This window comes from Zonotrichia albicollis, chromosome 14, assembly GCF_047830755.1.
Source record: "Zonotrichia albicollis isolate bZonAlb1 chromosome 14, bZonAlb1.hap1, whole genome shotgun sequence".
Classification (NCBI taxonomy): Eukaryota; Metazoa; Chordata; class Aves; order Passeriformes; family Passerellidae; genus Zonotrichia; species Zonotrichia albicollis.
The window spans coordinates 10,276,047-10,298,975 of record NC_133832.1 but is presented as its reverse complement, the minus strand read 5'-3'; the positions used below and the strand labels follow the sequence as shown (position 1 = coordinate 10,298,975).

Below are 22,929 nucleotides of genomic sequence, written 5' to 3'. Positions count from 1 at the left end.
AATGCAATAAAAATATTTTTAAAATCTCAAACAAAATCGACTATGAAAGGGTGGTTTGCCAATTTCAGTACTCATGTCCTCCCTAATACCATTAAACACTACTCAGTTTATATATAGAAATATCCCAAACTATTTATTTTTAGGAAGGCAAAAAATAAGGATTATTTTCATGTACTTAATTTCAAGATAGTGAAATTGTCCTTATTTAAACCAAACCATTAACTGCATTTCCTAAGCAATGCAATATTTCTGCCCACATGAAGTCTTGCCAAAACATGAAGAAAACCTGGTGCACAAACGGACAAGACAAAAGCTTTTTCACCAAATTAAGCTATATTTTAATCCTGAAGTACAGCTGAAGAGTGTTTTATGTCATATCATTGCAACCTTCAAGTCAACGAAAACAAAACTGAAACTGGATACAAAATAAAGGCAGAAGTGGAAATAAAATATAGTCAAAACTAGAGAATTGGAAGCTAGGGTATTTATGTTGCCCAAGCTCAGGGGTTTATCATCAGGGACTCATCTTCCAACACCTCACACAAACAGTGAAAACTGTGCAGGAGAACAAATAGAGAATGTGGCTTTGAAGTGTGACCAGCACAGAGGATGTACAAAGAGTTCAGCAGAGACAGGGATGATGGAGATGTTATCACACTCAAAATGTCATTTAGCGCTAGGTTCTGAAAGGCAGGGGTGACAGCTGCCTGGGAAAGACAGGGGGGCTAGAATTAATGAAACGCAGATGAGATCAACAGTGGTGCCTTTTGACACACTGGTCTTTTGTAGGTAGAGCATGTGAAGGCCTCTCTGAAATGCAGACCTCTGCCGTGCAAATGTGGAGAGATTAACATCTTTAGAACTGCCAAAAGCAGAGTGGGAGAAAATGAAGAGTCATGAAGTTATCACACGGATTCATTAACCAACTGATTGGTGCTTTCCTGTTGCTGCTGTCATGAAAGAGGACAGGAAGACAGATTCACATTTATCTTGAACACCTCATAGCAGCAGTTCTCAGGCAAAGTACATAATCTTCTCTCTGAAAGGTCTCTAACACTAACGTATTTTCAATATAGCACATGCTAGCTGTAGAAAGAGCAACTTTTATCAAATACAAACTTACTAAGAAAACTTTGCATTTCCAATGGTGTATGTGTTATTGCCATTCTGACCATAATTACAAATGCTAGAAGTCCAACCACTAAAGACATAGATATTAACAACAGGACCTAAAACCACAGCAAAGATTAAACAAAAAAAAGTGCCCTTTGGTTTTCAATTTAAAAAACCCAACCAAACAGTAAATGGTGGCAAAGTAATACAAGCCTAGAAGATTAAGGCATACTTTATATCATTTACTTACTGACAAAATCATCACCATTAACCAAAAACTACCAACATTTTACACCGGAAATGACTGCAAATCACTAAGATAAACATCAAAGAGTACTGAAGAATTCCTGAAGCTAAACTGAGTATTCTAAAAGAATAGAACATTGGTACAAAGACCCAGCCTTTACCAGTGAATCATTTACACAGTGTTCTGGACAAGCCTTCGTATATCACAAGCCTTTGCAGAGTATGCTTCAGAAAGGAAGTATTTGTATTTTCTATCTTTTTACCTTCATAAAGTTTGAGTTCTCTATACAGAACAGCCTTAAAATCTTTCCAATAGCACAAAGCATGAGATTTTACAGCTAGCACAAAAATAGGCTCGTTAAAACGCCAACAGAGATACTACAGTTACACTGCTATCTACTGGTAGATTTCTTCTCTGAGTTGTAGGAATCTACACAGGCACATTAAGAAAAGTGGTTATTGATAAGAGCCTGTCATTTTTTCCTGCATAGACTTTGACATTTAAAAAACTACCAAAATCTGAGTACTATCAGTAGATATACTTTTTATATGGCAAGATTACTCAGAGCCTCCAATTAACTGCAGGGTGGTATCTTACTGCATAGAAATACATAAAGAAGTGGTTCTTTTCAAATAGCTTAAAATCTAAACAGACAGTTGACACAAGAAGCCGGAAGACAAGATGGGAAGAGTCTACTGTAGACAATTAAATATACACAGAAACATATGTGAAAATACTAAACACATATGGAGAATGCTTACTAGAGTTAAGAAATGAAAAAAAAGGGCTCAATGAGAAACAAAGAGAAATAAAGCTGAGAATTGCTGCTCTCCTCCCTGCCACCACCAACGTGCTATTCTGATTCATTTTCTCTCCAAGGTGAGTCAGTATGGCAGGAGCAGATGCCACAAATGCTGCTGTAGTAAGAGCACTAACTGTGACAGAGGAAAGGAGCAAACAGTGGGGTTCAGGGTGCAATAGCAGTTTCTGCAGCAAGAATTGCCCTCTTTCCCTCTTCAGGGCAGCCCCAGACCTTGGTTTGCATGAGAGCATGAAAGAAACTGCCAGAGATTACATTAAACTTGGGTGCTACAGCTCACTGTTGTTACAACCCTGCAAGCACTCAACTGCAGTACAGCAGTAAGAATCACATGATGGGAGTTTTGGCTTTGTCTGGTGCAGGGCCAGGAGTTGGACTCAATGGTCCTTGTGGATTCCTTCCAACTCAGAATGTTTTATGATTCTATAATAAGAGCAGCACTCCAAGTTATGAATAAATGGCCTGATGCACAGTGCTGCTGAACAGAGATAACAAAGTGTTTGACACTTTCAGTAATAAGCCATGTGCTCTAAGAGGGTCAAGGAAAGTTCTCTTTGAAAAGCCCAAGAACACCTGGCTGCTGTCAGGATGTTTGTTCTCACCTTTTCTGCATTCATCTCCATTCTGCATTGTGTTCTCATCAGCAAGTTCACGTACCTTAACAAAAAATGCAAGAAGTTCACTCTACTGAATGTATTTTTAATGCGTCTGAAAAGATTCAAAGTAACTATAAGGTATATTGGCACTTAGCTGCAGTTGGAGTAATCACTGGCTTTATCTCTTTGCCTGCAGTTCTGTAGCGTGAGTGTTCAGCACCAGCAGCTCCTGGAGTCTGGTGTGAACCCAACACAGATGTTTTCCACTACTTAATCTGTGACTGTGACCAATGTCTCCCAACAGGAGCCTGTTCTAGCTCCAGAAAGACTGAAGGCAATGCAAAGTGAGACTGGCACAGCTTTATATTATGCAGTGCTCTCAACAAAACTTCCAAACCATGTCTTTGAACTTAATTTTTTTCCATGTTCACAATAACTGTGGTTTATAAAACTGTCACATTTTAACACAACTATTGTATTCTTCACACCTGCAGCTAAAGTAATTACTTCAAAAAGCACAGGTTAAGACCCGTGTCTCTCTGAAGTAAGACAGCTTATCCTAAATCAATTCAAGCAATACTCCTTGAGATAAATTTATGTGAAAGTTTGTCAGCTGTGTGATTCAAGAAGTGAAATTCTTTATGAAGTATAGGCAGAGATTTTTGAATGCTCTGAGAAGAGGTGACGGATATGAAGAGTCATTTCTATTACTTCAGTCTTCATGTAATCATGCATTTTTCTGATAGCAAATGTGCTAGAAGTACATATCTCCTAATCAATCCATCGCAGTGCTTCATTTTTCTACATCATGCAGTCATTCTCCACATTATGCTATAAAAAGTTGAGTTTTCAAGCTTCAAGGAATATCTGAATTTGCAGTTTAAAATGGGTATCTTACTCTAATATTTCTCCGAAAACTCACAATATCTCTTACTTGCTACGTCTTTTAAGGTATTAAAACTGCCAACAAAATCAAGTCTATCCTGGCAATACCTGTGTTCTGAGAGCACACTTAGGGGTGTAGGGGTTGGTTCTGCATCAGCCTTTGATTCTGTGGCAGAGATATATTATTTCACCTTCTGAGGACGATGTATTAGTTACTTTTCACTGAAGCAGGAATTGTCTAATCATCACAAGAGCTGACTAGCTTATAAATTATGCAGAGTATTTCTCTGACTTCCATTTTGAAAAGGATATATACAGTCAACATAAGAACAAATTTTAAAGGAGCAAAATGGAACATTATTTGGAACAGGACTATTTCTTGTTAAAAGCTACTTCATGATCACCTTCAAACACAGTCTAAAAGAAAAGATCTCAGCTTCTCATCACTGCCTAAGTGCTCCCCATTAACTAGGTACAACCAGTAGTTCAGCAAAAAAAATCAAAAGATAAACAGGTGTTGATATTGAAGGTAAAGAAGATATAATCCAACAAAAACTCAAGTTAGAGGGAAGAAAAAAAAAGATTCTGTACATGACATGGTGGTTCTAGGAATTCCCTCCCAGCAATTCTACTTTGTGCCAATAAAGCCGCAATTTGAGCCCACAATTACCATTTGACAGCATTTGAGGAACTTCAGTTATTATCTCCTCTCAGAGCTGCTCCAGTACCCTCAGGCACTGTAGAATTTCTCAACTGATTTCACTGTAGAATTTCTACTGCTATAGCCTGTAAGTGTGCACACAGGGGGATCAGATACATGGAGAATTCTACAAGAAAAAGAATTGGGTTCTCCCAAGGTGACTGAGCTTGCAGGGATGTTGGTCCCAATATGAAAACTTGGGAAGGAATAGGATAATTTTACAGCATGACACAATGACACAAGAGCTCAGTGGAGTCAGGAGTTTGTCCTTCAGGGCTCCTGTCCTGGCTGCACTCCTGGGCACCTTTGCTCACTCCAGTGGCACAACACTCCTGTAAGAAGGTCTATCAGCTGTGGAAAGGTTCATCTATCCTGCGAGACTATCCTGGAGAGATGGCTGCTCCCAACCCAGATTACCCTTGGATGTGAAGCCATCATGGAAAAACTGGAAATGGCTACAAAAGGATCATACCTCTGGGGTGGCAAAACAGCCAGTGCAGACCAGGCTTTGGGCTGCAGGACCTTCAGGCTGGGTTTAAAGACAGCCTGAAACATGAGTGGATGATTTGAGCCTCCTTCAATGCAGCAATAGCACTGGACGCCTCTCAGGAGGAGACTGACAGACACTTTCAACTATACAACATTTAGCTCTACTACAAACTTTGCAGTAAAAAATTAAAATTTATGTGACTTGACTTGTGGCAATTCTTTTCAGCCTAAATAAATAGTTAAAAGGGATAATTTGCCATGCATATGTTGGTCTTCCTTTTATTAATATTTCTGCTCCTCTTCCCTGTTTTTCATTGCCGACCTTTCTGTCTTCATGGTTTTTCTCTTCATCCTAGTCTCTGTTGTGTTTGTCACACATTTTTCACTCTTTCCCTTTTCACCAAAATAGCTCTCTATGGCCTTACTGAATGGACTGCAAAGGAAGCAGTTCCTCCTGATTGATGCACACTGATTTCCCACACCAGAGAGGAGATGTTGTTTTTCAAAGTCCCAGTTCAGCTCAGCAAGGAAGAAGTGGCTAATGCCAAGAACAGCAAAAAATTATTGTCAGCTCATTATGAGGGGAAAAAAAAAGCAAAATAAAAGCAAAACACCCAACACCTGCAAAGCTAGAATTTCTGATCAGCAGGATGGCAGAGATGGTAATTTTATGGGAGTTCATTAATACTATTAAGGCAAATTCTCAAGGAAAAACTGTTTGCATGACAGGAGTTCAAGCCTTTCTTTTCTCTATTTGTGATCAGCATGGGGTCCAGTCAGATCTAAGCCACTGGGATTTAGAAAAATGAGATTAAAAGTAGATTGGAATGCAATATTTCAGTGGAGGAAATATCCAGGTAGGTATTTGCAGGATGTGTCCTTACAGAGAGAAAAGAAAGAGAATATGTCAGTGAGGATAAGCTGCATTATCAATGCCATTATAGCACTGTGGCTCTTCCCAGTCTGACAACACCATTCTGGCAGTTTATGACATAGGCTGATTTCTTCCATTTCCAATATGATCCAAATAAACAGAGGTTGAACCACACATGAACCCAGCAGTATCTGAATTATAGAACTGATTTCAATATTGGCTTTTCCTTATAAATGCTTGGAAGCACTGGAAATTATTGTTCCCTTGCTCCCTTCAGTCACTAGCAGGCAGGCTCGATTTTCTCCTTTAAGACAAAAGGATCTTAGTTCAAAGGCTGGTAGTTTGTGGGGGGACTTGATCACCATTAAAATTGGGTCCAAAATATCACACCTCTGAGAGCTGGACACACTTATTTCCAACTTAAATATAGTTATATAATTTTTCCTAATTTATTGCTCAACTTCTGATAAATTTGTCTGGTTGGACTAAGCACAACAAAGTCTCTCAGACTCTTTTTGTAAGACTTCCCATTCTCCTGAACATCCAAGTTGCATTTCAGCTGGTGCATTTCTTTGCATCAGTTCCAGCTTGAATTCACCTTCATTAAAATCAGGAAAAGAAAATGATTACAAATATCCCACAATATTGTTTCTGCAGGACCTAGTTCAGGTGTTTGTTATTTCCTTTGCTAACACAAATATCTCCCCCAGCACAGTGTAAGATTGTATTTGCCCTATTCATTGATGTTTTGCACTGATGACTTGCAGTCATTCTATGACTTTCTCCTCTTCTGTCATTTCCAATTAACAAGCTCCTAGCTTATAACAGAATTGTATTGTTTTTGTGCATGATCTTGCACTTTGTCCTATTGAATTTCATTCAGATAGTATTACTGTAGTCCTCAAGGTCATTTTACTCTTCCAGTATGGAATTCTGAACTCCCCCTGTGAGAAGGCCCACAAACATTTTGGGCTTCAGAAAAAATGTTTTTGCTAATTTATATTTTCAAGGAAATCACTAAATTTTTAAAACAAGGTATACTGGGAGCATTTATTGAGGGATTGACTTGTAGCCCCACTACCTGACATAACCTCCGTGTGTCCCTGGCAGATTACAATAATGGATATTGTCACTGCAATGACTTTGAAGTACTTGAAGCAAAAGTCCAGAATATTTTTGTCTTTTTCTCTGAAATACAGCCAGAGTATTCGGAGACATCCAGGCACTCTAGTTATCTATGGTATCAGGTTTTTTGGGCATCTTTCACATTCCTGACTATCCCCATACAGCACATGGCCTAAACAAAATTCATTGTATTTAAAACTCAGCACTGCAGTTGTGACATCACTACACTAAACAGTACCTATACCTGGAGATGTCCCAGATGACTGAACATATTTACTGGATATAGAGCAACTACTTCATTTATCATGAAAAAGTTACCACAAAGAAAACCATCTCTCTCTAAAGGCATGTCTAACCATTATCAATTTGTGGCACTGGAAATTTCCTCAAGTTCAGAGAAAAACATATGTGTGTGCTAGGTCCAGGACACTGGAAAATTGAAATATAAACTTGAGTGATGAACAAACCAATGCTAGCCCCAAGAAAATGAAATTCTTGGCCTATCTATGATGATCAATCTGCTTGTGCTACAAAGAAATCTATTTTTTAGTGTTTTTTCCTCCTGCTTTTGGGTTTTCCATCTCAAAGGTTTGAATGATGACCTCTCTTGAAAATAACTGCTTTCATAGTATTTTACCAGACAGTTTAGAAATACTTAAACAATGCAGTTGCTGCACATCAGGACCTCAGAAACATTGGCCACACCCCCAGCAATAGTCAAAGAAAGAATGAAGAGTGGGGAAGGATCCTTTTACTCCTAAACTGAAGCACAGAAACTGCATGTCAGTTTTGTCCTTGGGTTTACTTAGGCAGCAAAACAATTCTTGAATTTCAGAAGTCCATTTCTATCCTGCAGGAAAATATTAGTGAAACTTTCTGCTGTTACACTAAATACTGCATTTGGGAACAGGTATTCTAATGTGCTGCATAGCAAAAATCCAGCACCTTTTGAGAATTCTTTCATCCTGTCCCTTCTGCCTCTCAGCATCCTTCTTCTTCTAGAAACACACAACATTTTACTTGGGTGCCACTTCAGTCTGCCTTCTGACCATGTGTAATTATGTGAGGCCAGAGGACACATCTGCACCGTTCTTCCCCTGTAACCTGCAGAGATCACCTTGCCAAGGTACAGGAGATAACCCATGCAGACCTTTGCTCCAATTCCTAACACCTCTTTTCTTAAATGTTACAGAACTTTTAACAATGTCAGTTTCTCAGCACATGGCATTCACTGGTCTCTATCCTCATATACTGTGCCACTGCTCAAAATGGAAATGCAGCTCCAAAACATTCCAAAATAATTAGGCAAACTTCATGAACTTCAAGAGTGTAATTAATTGATAGTGAAGTGGGAAAATTGGAGGTTTTCCAAGAGCCTCCTGGAGCACTCACCTGAGTCTAATAAGCAAAACCCTTCCAGTGTCACATCAAACTCTAAACACATCCATTCCAAAGACTGTAATGAGAACACAGTTTCTAAAAATCAAAATAGTCTTAAAATTAAGGACAGAGTTTTTTATAATTTTTAATTTCTTCCTCTGGCTTTGTTACATTTTTCATTACATAATTGGAAGAATTGCCTCGAAGCAATTTTATGAGACCTACAAAAGCTCATTTTTACCTCTCTGCAGAATACCATATATTTAGATTTTTAATAATTAAGCCTTACAGCTCCCTGACATATTGTCTCATAGAATTTCAGAGAGGAAAGTCACACAGAGAAAAAGATTATTCAAATTTACTACAGAAAAAGAAACAAACTCTCAGAGTGCATATCCTATTGTAATTCTCTTCAAAATTGCCAACAGTTATGGCAGTAAAAAATTTTGAGTGTCTTGGGCTACTCAAGCTAATTCCTGTCAACTCATTCCCTTGGTTTTAAACATGAGCAAATGAAGAAAAAAATGGAAGAGGAAAAAGAATCAAACACAGGCTTAAGTGACAGGGACTGTTCTTTATCTCCTCAGATATAAACAAGTGTCCTGAGCAAGACGGGTTTTGTCACTAGCCCCGTGAGTAGCCAAGTTCCAGAATTCTATGGAAGCAAATTGCATGTGGAGCAGAACTGTGGATAAGCATCTAAAGACAGAAAAGAATACATGTTTATTTGCAAAACAACATGGGAAGGTCTCCTGTGGTGTCATCCTTGGTTCAGAGATCCAAATCCCTTTTGCATGAATCAGGAAATTTCAGCATCATACCAAATGGATATTAAGAAAGACCATGTTATGCAAGGACACAGCATGTAAAGAAGACATTCTTCCATTTCTGTGATTTATTCTTCACCTCCCACCTAACATTGGTCTCTGTACAGTACCTGTACAGAGACCAGTGGCAGACTGCAGACCCTTCTTTAAGTCTTCAAATTTTCTTTTAAAAATGGCAGAGCCTTCTTTAAATCTACAAATTCAAAACGTGAAGTGTATCGGGGCCATTGAAGTGCCATTTGAAGGGAAAAGTACAAATAATTACTTTTTAAATAACACCCTAAAAGCTCAGTGTCTTCTTATGAATGAAGACAAATGCTCAGCTGCCAGGAAGCCCTGGCTGTTTGCACTGCAGCCCACACCGGGAAGGGAATGCAGCTCTGGAATGCTCTGTCTGGGGACAGGATATGGACATGGACCTCAGAGTTGGGGATCTCTCACTTTTAGGTTACCTTGTAAGGAGCTTCTTAGGAAACCCACCTGAGAATGGGGACAATTTTGCTGTTAACAGAGAAAGACTCAAGTGCAGCTGTTCTGTCTGGCTGCAGAGGCTCCCAGTGGTGAATGCCAGGCTGGAGCCCCAACACAGCTGGTAATTCAGCTTTGAGCAGCTGACCTTTGGTTTCTGTTGCTGTAAAATCACAGTGAACTGTTTGGGTGCAATGTCAGTGCAACATGTAATTCATCTGTCATTCTGCCTGAATTATGCTCCCTTACAAAAAATGTTGAACTTAGATGATAAATTGATATTAATATACCAAAGAACAATTAATTTCAAGTATTTGAGTATTTAAAGGCCACAATTCATTTGAAACAGGGTTCTTATTTCCTTACCTCTATATGCTGTATAATGTCTATTCTCTCTGATTTTTAGGTCTACAGATAAAGTATTAATAAGGCAAAATTAGTTTTATTCTATGCAAACCATTTTTCTGTTTTAGTGCCCTACACAAGTATTCTTTCATCCTGGCAATAGAACACAGAATCCTGTCATTCATTTCTGCTGATCCATTTTATTGTGTGGTGATTTGCTGTTAAATCTGGCAGGTGTTTTTTTGGGAAATGTAAATAAAGGTACAGCCAGTCTGGAACACTGGGGTATGCCTCACATTCAACAAAGCACTCATGTCAGAAGCTTGATGGATATATTTTATACCAGGAAAACCTTTTTCAATTAAATATCTGTCATTTTAAGAAAGGACATCACAAAACAAACAAGTTGTCTCTAAGAACAACTGTTTTACCTTTACTCCTTCTCTTGAATGATGTCTGTCTTCTCCAAGAGATTTGTACCAGTCTGATTGACACTGAAGTGAAAAGAAAAAAGCACAGAAGGAAACTACACCCAACAGCATGGCCACTTCACAAAAGTAATTTCTTTCTCAGAATTTGTGTTGCTTTCTTCTGCTTCCTTACAGGTACCTTCAAATTGCTGCACATTGTGCTGGGTAGGGTGCTGAACATAGAGATCCTCCTTCTCTCCACCTCCCATAATTTCCACAATAAGTTGCTTTATCCAAAGAGGTACTTCAGAGATGCATTTATTGTACCAAACTAATGCACCATAATATAACAAAAATTGCACTCCCATCTTTCTGCCTCCCTTGCAGCACTACAATAAGTAACCTTAATCCTGACAAATTTTACCAGCTGTCAACCCTGGCACTGCCTGGTTGCTTAAAATAAATGTAAAAACAAGAGCTTTTGAACGGTAAAAAGAGTGATTAATTTTTCATAGAATGGCTTGGGTCAGAAGGGACTTCGAAGATGATCTGATGCCAATCCCCCTTGCCATGAGCAGGGACACCTTCCACTAGACCAGGAGCCCCATCCAAACTGGCCTTTAAAACTTCCATGGATGGGGCATTCACAACTACTCTGGGCAACCTGTTCCTGTGCCTCATCACACTCACAGGGAAGCAATTCTTCCTGACATCTCATCTAAATCTGCCCTAACAATTTGAAGCCATTGCCCCTTCCCTTATCACTCCATTCCTGTATAAAGAAGTCCCTCTCCAGCTCTCTTGTATCCCCTTTAGGCACGGGAAGGCTGCAATGAGATATCCCTGGACCCTTCTGTTCTTCAGGCTGAACAAGTCCAACTTTCCCACCATGTGTTAGAGGAGAGCTGCTCCAGACCCCTGAGCATCTTGGTGCCCCCTGGGGACCCAGTCCAGCAGGTCCCTGTCCTTCTCAGGGTCCATCCCCTCCCCAGCACCAACCACTCCTCACTGCTCAGTGTCACTGCCAAACCTGCTGAGGCTGAATTGTACAAATCCTTGCATAATATTTCCTTTTGGATTGTAAAAAAAGCATCATTTTCTGTTCTAGGTAAGATTCAGACTAAGAATCATGTAAGCCAATGTCCGTGTTGGTCTTTTTTATTCTAAATTACTCAGATTACATATTTAACTTGAACTTTTAAGAGGTTTCTTTTTGTTTTTTCCTGCCAGTATTGTATGTGGGGCTCATTAAACACTGACCTAAATCCATCTCCCTACATTTCATTGTAGCATGGCAGATTTTGTGATGGTTCTAATCAGGCTTAGTAGAGCTGCCCACCTCAATTCCATTAAGGAAAAGTCAACACATGCACCCTAAGCTAGTGGTGATTCCTAGATCAAGCAAGCAAAGCCCACAGAGATAAAACAGCTGTCCTACTTTATAAAAGATATCATTTTATATCTAACCTGCTTCTTTCCTTTTATTTTTCTGACCCCCAAAAAGTTTAACAATGACATAGAATACAACATTAAATAAACCCAGAATTTTAAACAAACTCATCAAAATAGCAGTTTTTAAGCTTCCAGTTTATTTTCTGTGTCTCTCACTATTCAGTTTTGCTTTCCATTTTAAACTCTAAATGAGGCTGAGGATATCAAGAAGGCAAAAACACGACAAGCTATTTTTTCCAATTCTGCTTATTCTACAAATGACCTTTATCAGAACTTCCTTGTGCTAAACACTGCTGCTAGGACTGATTGAATCAGATCAGGGCTGTTATAATTTCATTTAGGAAAAAAAACCGTTTTACATAATCAGATACCTATTTTGTTTAAAATTATTATTTAAACATAAGTACTGCATTAAGTGTTTTTTTAAAAACAGCAATAAATTCTCAGGCAAAAAATAACACATTTTTCACATTCTGCCAGAAGTGTAACTTTATAGATATGATAAATACAGCTCCAACATCACAGCCTTTCCACATAGCATCAAAAGGCACTAGCAGAGAATAAATTATTTAATGATTCCTTAGCTGATAAAAAAAGTCTAGGGCAGATAAAGTTATATAACACAAAACCCACAGTCAGAGCAAATGCATAGATCAGAATTTGTTGTTACTGTAGTTAACAGTCAGTTTGTCAGAACATTAATGGTCCAACAACCCACAAACCAACAGTTAATTGCTAGTAATGATTGGCTTCTTGGGGATTATTACTTAAATAAATCTTAAAAGTTGTGTGCTGTTAAGTAACTGACAATTTTCTTAAAGTTGGCAGTGAAGTCCAATGGTTAGTTAGTGTAGTCAGCCTTGCCATTAATCCTGATCCCCTGAGTCCAGCCATTAATTCTAATCCCTTGCACACGTCGAAAGCAAAGTACAAAAGTCCCTGATTGTCTTCAACTATTCATTTGGAAAAATGTTACCCAATATCTTGACAGTGGAAAAAGAAAAATTTAGCCTCGTAGTCTTGTTCATGCTCACAGTAGAAGGAAGACAAGCCTGAGTGCTGACATGTCTGCTCAGCCTAATTGCCACCTGTGAGGTTGTTTGGAAATCCTCATGTATAAATTTGTAGTCATCACACATTACTGGGACTGTGTGTTTAGTGTTTTGCTTCCAAAAATACCAGGAAGTTATTAAAATTAACTAAAGCTAGATGAAAAGATAATGGCCACTCTGGGGACCCACAGTAATACAGAATTATATCAACACACAGAGTGTCATACATTGCATTTGATAGTCCCTTTACTGACATCAGACTCTCAGCTCAGGCCAATTATTTGATACAATAAAATGTCAAAAAGCACCAAGAAACATCAATTAGCTGTAGAGAGGGACTTTTCCTTTCATACATCAAGAGACAAGACCCTTGCAACAAACCTGAAACTCTGTCATCTGATTTCCACAGGCACTAGGAGTCCAAGCTTTCCATCTTAAAAGAGCAGTTCTGGGAACTGATAGAGAGATTTGGTCAAAGCCACCAAGGTAAAGGAGTATCCACACATTACAATATGACAATGCAATGTCAGCTAAGTGTGATACCTCTGGATAGTCAGATTTGATACCTCTGGAAGTCAGATTTGCCTGGTTTTATATTTAAAAAAGCTACACAGAACCAATTGCACCATTTCTGCTGAGAAATCATAAGATTTCTAGGACAGTAAATCCAGTCCACTTTTAGATACACAGACATTATGGATTTGCTATCAGTGACTCCTGAGCTTCTGAAGGGCCTTGTCAAAGGTAACAGGTTCCCCCAGAGACAGGCCCATCCCATATTCCCACTAAGCTCTCTGCAGTAAGGAGAATCTCTTCCAGGGTAGGGATGAAGCATAAAGATTTCTGTTATCTGTTTTATAGTTTAAAACATGATTTATAGTCATGAAGAAAATAACATTAGTTCAGCAGGTTTTTAGTAGGGTAAACAACAGGTAATAAGAAATCATTAAAGCCAAGTTCATAAGCTACAAGGAGAACTGGAGTCACAAAAAAGCAAATCTTCATAAAGCACTACTAGTGCAAGTGAGGATAATCCAGAAAAATTCCTATCTGCAATATGTTCCCAAATAGGCAGCTGCCAACACCTGTATTAATGAGTAAACTGAGGTTTACTCAGAAAAATGAAGTGACCTGCAAGCAATACCAAGGTAAGAAACCTTTAGATTCCAATGCACAGTTCCTGTGATTCCCTTTCTCTCAGAGAAACCTACAAGGTGTGACACTGCATTAATAAATAATAAGTCATTTCAATCCAAAATTTAAGGCCTGAGTCAATTAATAATATACTTTTTGGATTTTTTGAGAATTCTACATATCCCTAGTGTGAGCATTTGAACTGGAGCTTAAAAAAATACCCCCAAACAAATAAAAACAAACAAAGAAAGAAAAAACCATAAATCCCAAACCCACCAACTGTAATTCACCTGAAATGTTCCTGAAAACCTGAATTTTATGAGTCTCTACTGAAATACATTGATGTGTTCAACTTATTACCTCCTTTTTCTCTTCAAGGTAATGATTCACTTCAGTTTTACATCAACCTGTTAAAACAACCTGAAGGGCGTGAGTATAATTTTCATCATCTCAAATTTCATATATCAAGAGAAATTAAAGGAGTCAAGACATCACTTTCCCATTCTATTTTCTTTCCCATCTAGGTTGCTAATTGAACTGGTACTTTCCAAGTGTGAATTTTCTGAAGCATTGAATTTCTCAGAACAGATAAAACAGAGGGTAAAACTGTTCTCACCTACTGCCAGATCCTCTAACCAGTGCTGGTCGCTGACTACATCTCACCTCTATTTCACAGCTGTAATTTTCAAAGCTATTTCTTTTGTACCTTCTTAGCTTTTATAGCTATCAGATACAATTCTCATTTTCTAAGAATTGTTTTTTTCATTATGCTCATCAGAAAGAAAAAGCTACGGATTTAGACATCCTCAATAGTTTTTCCTACAGATAAGAGTCACAAGATACCTTTAAACAAAATATATGGAGCTATTTCTGCATAGAGCAATTACATACAAGAAAAGGTTGTGTGGCTATTGAGAAAGCTATGCTATTATCAGTATTTATTTTTATTACAGAAGTGGTACCTAAGCTCTGACTATTTTGAACATTATTTTCAGGTATTTTTGCAAGCAACAGAATCCTTAGGCATGGTATACTTCCTGATGCCACTGATTACACATGAAAAATACGTAGAGATATTTATCCTTAAGAATTCCTGGTCTGGGCAATTCTGGCCTGATGTGTAGAAGAAAATGTCAAAGATTGCAAAAGTTTGCCTCAGACTCCCTTAGCTACTCAGAAAACAACGTACACTGGTACCACAGTGTGAAAGTCTGAGTCTCACAGACACCACGGTGATCCTCACAGGACTGACTCCTAACCCCAGAACTCATGGAACTGCTGCTCCTGTTTTTAATAAATTTATTAAGTCCCATCCCTGTCACAATACACACAGTAGAGGTGGAAGAGATGTCACCTAACTGTTCATTCCTGCGAGCGAACACAAATAAAAGCACAAGGAGGAAAACACTGCACAACAGGGTCACAAAGGGCAATGCCAGCTTTCACCTCCTCCTCGCTCTGCCCTCTGTGCTGTAGTACCAAGGCAGGAGAAATGAGCATTTGTGACCTGGGGCTCCATCCCACCCCAGCCCTCAGACACCTCAGGAGGTGCCTGTGTTCCCACAGGCTTGCAGCAGGCAGCCCTGTAAAGCGAATATCGTAACCACTCACTACAATATCACATCAATTATTTGTTAGCAGCAATGCTAACCTGCCACAAGACAGCTGCCTCGGGAAAGTTTAGGAAAGTCTTAATAAAATATGCATAAGTAACTATGAAAATATAGTAGATAACTGTCAAAATAACTTTGAATACAGCAAAGCATATCTGCTGACTTTCCAACACAAAAAGAATTTATGGTAATAAGTTTTGGAAAGTAATACAGCCGTGTTGCTAAAAATGCAGAGCAGCTGCTTCAGTTATTATAAAATGGCTAATTTTTACTCATTTGTGACATGGTTTTGTAGATGGGTAACAGCTGCAGTTTCACCCAGCTGCATCCTGATGCTAAACGCACACTTTAAGCCATCAGATGAAAGTATAGATTGCTTTACTTTACAGCACTAAGTACCAGTGCCTTTCTAAGAAATACCCTGAAGGTCATTGGCAATTAAAGCTCCCCAAGGTCTCTTTCACTCGGGGAATGGTGACTGGCAGATACAAGGTCTCCACAAGTCAGACACTGTATAGCAACATAGCAAGTAGTAAGTGAGCTGCATGGATTTAAAAGGATGTTGAAAGGGCTTCCTACCTGGTACAAGTTGCTACTCCCCCTCAGAGCCTGGAACCCTAGATGCTGGCTCTTCTCCTTAATTGCTGAGGTAACACGAATTTCTCTAGTAAGAAGTGGGGAGAGGAAAAAAAAAAAAGAAAAAAGAAAGAAAGGTTCTATTGGCTGCCGCCTCCTTCTTAGAAAGGTTACTTCAAATGCCTCTCTCGCTCCCTATTTATTTTCTCTGCCTCCCAGAAGAGCAGTTTGGAGGGAGAGTAACGGAGTGTTTATCCTGGCTCTGAGGATGCACGCGTGTGCGATAACTGCCTGCTCCCTGCAGTACAGCCGGCATGATGTGATGTGCATACTAAAGCAGTTTGCATTAGGCAAGGCTTAGCAGAGCCAGCTTCCAGTCTCCACCTTCTACAGCACACAACCAGCCTGCTGCCCTGGAAAGAGTGGGGCTGGAATGACAGGGCTATAGGGCTCTGCTTAGAGCATAAATGCATTTTCTTTGAAGATAGTCTTTAAGGAAAAGGTGATATTTTATGTATACCCTCACCTATGAGAGCACAGCAGCAGCTATAAGTGAAAATGCAATACAGTCATACAAATGTGCAAAAATTCCCTGTTGTTTGCTGTCATATGACAGATGATACTAAAAGCAAAAACTAATGAGACATCTCCAGTTAGGAAACATTTATCTGCTGCCATCTATCAAACAAGCAAAGGCGTAAATAAATAAATAACACCCCGAAGAACAGAGCGGCTTAAATGTCTACAGGCTCAAAGATAAATGCGTGATATTTATACACTTTAGTCATGACTGAACAACAGATACATTATGAACAAGAATTAGCTCTAAAGTACTACATTTATCATAAATCTGAATAAATATTAGAGAAGGGCTCAAGCTGTAAAGCCCTGATTTGGATTTTGAACACTCCACAGCTCAGGAGTGCCTCAATCTGGGGATTTGGCTCTAGCCTCTCTGTCCATATTAGCTGCTCATGCACACACTTACAGAAGTACACAAAATAAATAAGACTATACATGATTATATGAAAAATCCCTTTGCTTGCCCAGGTATGAGTACAGTAGTAATGGCTACTCTGTCAGCTGCTTATAATTTTTCTTTTTTTTTAAATCAGGGATTTAGTTCTTAGTTACAAAGCATATTTCCAAACTCCACATACAGTTGGAGTACTGTGCAACTTTATAAACTAAAAGGGCATCCTTTCTGGATGATCCCCTTAGGAGCATCAGGATTCACCAGGGTCATGTTTCTTCCTTTGGGCTACACCAGGTCTGACCAACCTAGAGGTAGGGAACTTTGCCTGAATTCTCTGTGTATTCAGAGTAATTTTATAGCCATATATTCTTTGCTCTATATTCAACTGTTCTACAATTAATTTTTCTCCCTCCATGCTGTTTATCTCTCTGGCATGTTTATCAAAGGATCTGAGCTTTGGATAGGTGATTTAAGGGAGCTCCCTCAGTCTTTCCTTGTGTGGACACTTCTGACCTGCCTGGCTGCAGTAACAGGTGAGGGGGTTGGTTTGTTTTGTTTTTATAGTGATCATGAGTGACTAAGACTGTGCTGATGTTCCAGCAGACAGCTGAAAAACATCTTGTGTAATTACAATGTAAGTATATTTTCCTCTCTATTAGAAAAATATTGCAGTGCTTTGAAAGATTGTGTTTGCCTTTTTATGGCTCCATCACTCAGGGAACCATAATCATCTTATATCAGCTTGTACACCTAAAGCCTTCCCACTGGGTGAGTTTTCACCCTGCAGAAGTTAATGTTAGGGTTTCCCACATCCATGGATCTGATTTCCATACTAGATATTTACTTTTATTCACAAAGTTCTCATGGATATCAATTTTGTATATAATATTCTAATACTCCTTTATACTGACAATGCCTCTTATGTTTCCATGCAGCAGACTTTATCACACAGCATTTATATAAGGATTTTGAATATGTTTTATTGTTCCCAAGACTGATTCTTGATTAATTGTACTAGTAAATTACTTCCAGTCTATTACTTCCATATGTAAAGCTTCAAGCCTGCAAAAAGTGCTGGGATATGGATGCAAAAAACCCTTGTACAAAATATCTCCAATTCAATACCCCAGCGCCATATAGTGTGATAAATCTATAGCTGGGCAGCCACATAATGAACTCCTCTGTTATCTCCATGTCTTGACTGAAAGTTCTTAGTAAAGTTCTGGAAACATTGTGTTACAGAAAAAAAAAAAATTACAGCTGCACAGTTGAATTAGTGCCACTGCTGGAGGACAGACTAACAGACTACAGACTTGGTTTTTAGTTCTGTATTAAAAATCTGGGGATTTAGTTCAAGTCTTCATCAGAACAATGGCAGTGATGCTGATGTGTGCAGACACAGGTACACAGTAATACATCTGTGTTTTTCACAGCAGCAAGAACTGAAGCTTCACAACCTTGCAAGGTGACAAAAGACTCTTGGGTTGTTTCTTCTCTTTTGCTCTGTGTAGCTTTGATATCTTTTAAAAGATTGTGGTTTTTGCTCACTCTTAGTTATGAAGCTTGAAATCTCTCTTTCAAGTACAGTCTAAATCGACTCAAATATTGTCACTATGGGCATAAATAACATAAGTCAGGAACTGCTGGAATTAATTGCAAGCCTTGACCATTTTTCATGCATTTTTGTTTAAGACCCAGCGTATCACTTTGAAGATATCCATTAAGATACCTATATCAAACGTACATACATGCACAGACATCTGTGTATAGATTGTAAATTATCCTAGATTTTCAATAGACCACTCCACTACCCACAGTCAGCTGAAGAAGACTGGAAAAGAAGGTGTTTTATAGATATATATATATATATAGACACACACAATTTCTACCAGGGCTTCCTCAAAAGGCTAGCAACAGGAAAAAATTTAACTGCCTGTAGCCAATTTTAATACAACCTGTTATTCTTCCCACCCTATGACAGACACGAGTTCTGAGTGAAATAGAAGTAACATTTGGCTGGCTAAAAAATCTTTACAGACAACTCTGCCAACAGACATTACACATTAACATTGACAATGTCTGATGTTCATTGTGCAAACATTCTCCTTGTGTTTCAAGTCGGAGCCAAAAGATATTTTATGGCTTCCATAAAGTTTAGTGGCAACAGCAAAGGCATATTTTTATGGACAGTAGAGTAAAAGTCCTCCTGTTCCTGAAAATGCAACTGGGGAACAGCTGGCAGTCAGTGCTGGTGAGAGGTGCAGATATTGGAATGGAGTATAAAATATACCTGTCACTCATGCTTGCAAGGGTGCACACAAGCACCAGCCACCAAACATTTTCTAGGCATTAATCCCATCTTCCAAGAAAACTTTAGAATCTGAGTAACAAAAGAATCAATTCCCACTGAAATAGAATAGAGGTGGGCTTGGTTGGTTATTTTTTGGGGGTGGTTAGAAAGGAAATGGGAAGGAGCAGTTCTAAAAATCCTGATTCCTTTGAAACACAAAGGTCAGCGGCTCACCCAGACTATCTAAAGATCAAAGTTACACAGCTGTATAGGTCAAGAGAAACACAAAGGTTTTTCAAAAGGCACTTTCTGCCTTTCGAGACAAAAGGAAGAAAAAGCATGTATTCAAAGTGAAAATAAAGTCTTCAAAAAAAAATCCAAATTCATAAAAGTTTGAAACAAAAGGTTCGTTTTAAAACAAAAGGATTACATATAATTCATAGCAATGATAGTGTAACTGTCTTAGATATCTAGGCTTTAATCATTGCTTATCAAAATGTGGTATATTATGTGTATTTCAAATATTTTAGTGCTTCTTTCCTTCCTTGTTACAGTTGGCAGATATGAAAGGCAAAAAAAGACTGTGCCTCTTGGTGTCTTATTTCAGAATGGTAACATCACCATTCCATGCTAACAAACTTTATTGCCAGTAATTTCAATGCAGGATAGCCAGAAAAATTTGACATGTCAGTATGGACCGAGAATTGGAAGTGAAGAGGGGCACAAAGCTGCTCTCATTCCTCACTTGCTCAGGAGCATGAGATGATTTTAATAAGGACACAGCATCTTGGACCACTAAGGAAAATTTGAGACTATTTCTATTTCAAGCCAATGACTTCTCTTGACATACAGATAGAGCTCTCTCTCCATCTCAAAAGAAAAAAAATGGAAATCCCTCATAGATACACTAGAGAAATTTGCTTTGCAATTGACATATGACCGGCCTAAAGATGAAACTGATTGGTATTCAAGGAAAAAAAAAAAAAAGAAAAAAAAGGAAAAAAAATTTAAAAAAGGAAAAAATCCTGCTTTTTGGCTCACACACTGAGTTTGCTTTAGCAATAGGCAAATTATTATGCATCTTCATTAAACAGTGTCTGTATTTGAAAGGAATGTTCCTGTTCATTACCTGACAGAGCTTAAGTGTATAAAGGCTGAAGGCCAAAAAAAATGCTCCATATGATTAGCTCTGATTTTCTGTTCTACATGAAGTACATCATTAAAATGAAATTACTATTCAGTGTAACCAATATAATCCAGTCCAACTGTTAGAATTAGTGTTTTCTCAAACTCCATTCTGGGAGAATGATCCAGTCTCCTCCTCAAATACATATTTGCTCAGGGACAGAGAAGAGCAGGGCACCAAACTCCCATCACCTTTGGACACAAGCCAGTAGGAGATGGATAGAAAATTTTGCTCAGAATATTGGCTTCTTTGATACAAAATTTATTTAAATACTTCTGGCTGGAATTTTAATATTAAAATTAAAAGTTGTAATCCTGTGGGTGAGAATAATAAAAGAAGTTCTGCAAAATATTTAGGAGAATAATAAGAAAGATCTAAAATATCAGAACGTGATAGCACTTTTTTTTCTTTCCAGGAAAGCTAATCTATATTTAATAACAGAGCACCAGGAGAGGGGCACTCATAACAGGATGAGAAATATTACAGTGTTTCTCTTGTTAAGCATGAAATATAGCCATTAAATCGTTAAAACCTCTGTAGTGCTTAAATATGACAGAAGAAAATTGGTCCCAATGAGATGATATGATCCTATTACACTCTTTTAGAGTCATGAATGTGGACAGCAAGATTGGGAACTACACTACTTTTCAGTGAAATTTCAGGGCATAACCACCACTGCAGTGAATCAATTTTGACTTCCCAGAGAGATTTACAGAGAGATGCAGAATACAGCACATCAATCCCTTCATGTGTCCCCAGAGGGGAAACATTCTGCTTAATTAACAACTCTTTTAAAAAAATATTATTTTCAGATACATATTTGTTCTCTAAAACCAAAGTTAACAATCTGGATAATAGCAATATTTTTACTGAGATAAAAAAATAACAATATCTCCACACATGTACAATAACATACAAGGCAGCATGCAGGTTCTGCAGAGGCCTTGCAGTTTGTGTCTGATGGCACAGATGTGGCCAAACCCCTGAAATGCTGCTTTAGGGACTGGCTCTTTGAGCCCCAAACAGCTGGGCAAAATCTGAAGCTGTTCAGTGCTGCCCTGGGATGGATGAGACACCACCAGTCCCTCAATTCCCCAGGCAGCTGTGGTGAAGAAGAATAGTGTTTTCAAATATTTCAGAAGCGCAAGAGTTTTCTGGGTTGTTTATTTCAATTATTTATTTTAATACCAGTTTGCATGCTGCCAATTGAAGTATCTCCCCCATGTAAAAAAAAAAAAAAAAAAGCCACCAAAAACCCCACAAAACCTGTGAGTCCTGCAAGTGTTTAAGTGCCCTCGCTGTAAATCGGGGAGGTGTTAGAATGTCTGTAACCCAGGAGGCACAGACAGCCTGCCAGCTTCCCTCTGAGCATCTGCTCAGCCCAGGCACAGCCAACAGATATTAGCAGACTTCTTGGAAGGCAGGAGCAGCACCAGCCAAGCACCAGAAGCATTGCAAAATGGTCACAAAGCAAACTTCTGTCAGGTGATTCATAGGCAGTGTTTCTGAAATTTCAGTTTTAATTACCTGCAGAAATTTAATTACCAGAAATGCTATTCAGTCTTATCACCACTTCTGCATTTTTTATCCAAACTGTATCTTGATAGGAGCAGAATCTTACAATTCTACTCTCTTTTTTGAATTTCTTGCCACCAGCCATTGAAAATATAACAACTGTCAACAAACACCATTTCCACTGTAATTTTATAGACCCTGACAGCCTTCAGCAGCTCACTGTCTGCTAATTCCTTTAATAACCTTATTTCTCTGTGTCATGTGTTCTAGTTTATGACTTCCTTTTTAAATCAAGTTGTATCACCCCAGAGGAAAGAAAACATCTACTCCTAGCAGTGTGGTGGAAACAGCACAGCTGGAGAAAGCTGGTATCTAATCAAGAGGCATTATTGCTTTTCCAGCAATGGTACCACCAGTGGCCCTGTGGTGCTTTCCTGAAGCATCAGGCTCCTCTTTTTTATGTTAAGTAACTTGATTTTTATTTCATTTTCACTACATGCATCAAAAATAATATTTATGAAATAGATTGCATTCTAAATCTAAGACTCCTGGGCTAGCTCTGAAATCTTGATTTTTTAATTTATTTTTAAACCTTTGTTGGAAAGGCAGTAGGCATATTTAACACACACCACTCCCTGTCCCTGAGGCATCAGTTTGTCAAGGGTATTTTTTTCTTCTGGGGAAATGGGCTGAAAATTCCAGGTTAGAAGAAAATGACTTAGGAAAACCTAAATTTTCATCTTAAAGGTAAGTGCAGTTCTGGTGCCCCATGCCAGAAGTGCATCCTGAAAAACCACAGTGGGACTGGGTCAGGACTGAAGCACAGACCCTGGTGCAGAGCAAACCCAGGCACCAA

At 38.6% G+C, this 22,929-nt stretch overlaps 1 protein-coding gene across 2 annotated transcripts in view; it reads right to left on the bottom strand.

Moving 5' to 3' along the window:
• TENM1 (teneurin transmembrane protein 1) overlaps nucleotides 1–16,405 on the bottom strand; it is a 770,124-nt gene extending 753,719 nt beyond the window's left edge. For both annotated transcript variants that reach the window (XM_026791932.2, XM_005484457.4), the window contains exon 1: nucleotides 16,110–16,405. The gene's annotated coding sequence lies outside the window, so the exon portion shown is untranslated. The remainder of the gene's footprint in view (nucleotides 1–16,109) is intronic.
• Between the last annotated feature and the right edge of the window lie 6,524 nt (nucleotides 16,406–22,929).